At 40.8% G+C, this 1,330-nt stretch overlaps 1 protein-coding gene across 3 annotated transcripts in view; it reads left to right on the top strand.

The window, feature by feature from the left end:
• The first annotated feature begins 997 nt into the window (after nt 1-997).
• The window catches only part of tnrc18 (trinucleotide repeat containing 18), a 69,578-nt gene continuing 69,245 nt past the window's right edge, over nt 998-1,330 (top strand). For all 3 annotated transcript variants that reach the window (XM_016267361.1, XM_016267362.1, XM_016267360.1), the window contains exon 1: nt 998-1,165. The gene's annotated coding sequence lies outside the window, so the exon portion shown is untranslated. The remainder of the gene's footprint in view (nt 1,166-1,330) is intronic.

Below are 1,330 nucleotides of genomic sequence, written 5' to 3'. Positions count from 1 at the left end.
TTTCCTAAATATAATAAATTACTTTTATATTGTCACTGAACAAAAGCCAAAGCAAAGTCTTAAAATATTACCTGCAAAAAATATAGTTTGACAGGAATTTTTTTCAATATACTTAGCGTTTCAAAATATTGTCTTGCACCCGGGGTGTGCCATCTGAAGACAACAGTAGCAAGGAGAAACTCTAGAAAGATAGGCCTAATACATTAACAATCTATTCTTGAATGTATGTGTCACTAAATAGTCTAAATGTAGGCCTAGTTTATTCCAATAAAAGCTATGACTGTCAGTAAAATAAAATATTTTTGCTTATCTCAAAATGTACGAAAACAGAATGAAAGTGTAATAATACCATATAATAATAGATCAAGCATTAAACCCGAGCAGGGTTGAAGACTAGTCCTAGATTAAAATAAATGTTAGGGCTGTCTAAACTGAAAAAAGCTTGCACTGACATATCTTAAAATACATCAGTGCCATTGTTAGGTCTTAAAATGCACACAAGTAGCGCTTTTTTGTGAGGCATGTTTGTAAAAACTACTTAAATGTCCCAATTTAACAAAGACCTAGTCCTGGTTTAATCTAATCCCTATCCGTTAAACCGCCCCAGATACTATTTCGCGGAATGGTCTGATCTATAAAGCAGGCCTACAACTCGTACCATGAATGCTTTAGAGTGGACTGATGTAGTGTGTGATCATTGAGTTATAACCAGGTCCGCATCCGTCTTTTTAATGAGTCGAGTTTGAGCGGCCTTGAAATATTCTGCCCTCCAAATATTCTTCGCTTGTTCTGATCATTCAAGTCTTGAAGGAAGGGGAGCTTGAAACAGTTCGACCTCCTTGTTCCATAATTGGTTTTGTAGAGCTGGCGAGGAGCCAAAGTGTTTGCATGGAGTTGATGGGCACTTCTGTAGACCAATCATATGCTCCGTCGTGGAACGCGTCGGGTGAGATTCGCGGAGGCGGAGCTTGTTAAACAATGCTTGTTTCATCGCAGAAGAGTTTACCGAGCGCTACAGTGCTGTGAGCGCAGGGCCTTCCCCCGTATGCGCTTTCGCTCTGCGTAACTACGGATGGTGTGTAAATGGAGTCTGAGAAATTTTCCACCTCACGTCTCGCGGATTTCGCGAAGAAACTGGATTTTATAAACTGAGTCGCCATTTCAAGTAAGACGTCGCCAGCTATCATTCCGCACGCGACCCGATACACAGTAACATGATGGTTATGAAGCAAAATCCGAGGCGCTTCTAAAAAAGAATGTTCTGTTTACGCGGTGAAAAGGCGGGGGGGGGGGGTTTGGCTTGCAAGGTTTAGAAGCTAACGCTACTTTT

This window comes from Sinocyclocheilus grahami, unplaced genomic scaffold, assembly GCF_001515645.1.
Source record: "Sinocyclocheilus grahami isolate Dianchi unplaced genomic scaffold, SAMN03320097.WGS_v1.1 scaffold37.1, whole genome shotgun sequence".
NCBI lineage: Eukaryota > Metazoa > Chordata > Actinopteri > Cypriniformes > Cyprinidae > Sinocyclocheilus > Sinocyclocheilus grahami.
This window is presented reverse-complemented; position numbering and strand designations above follow the sequence as displayed.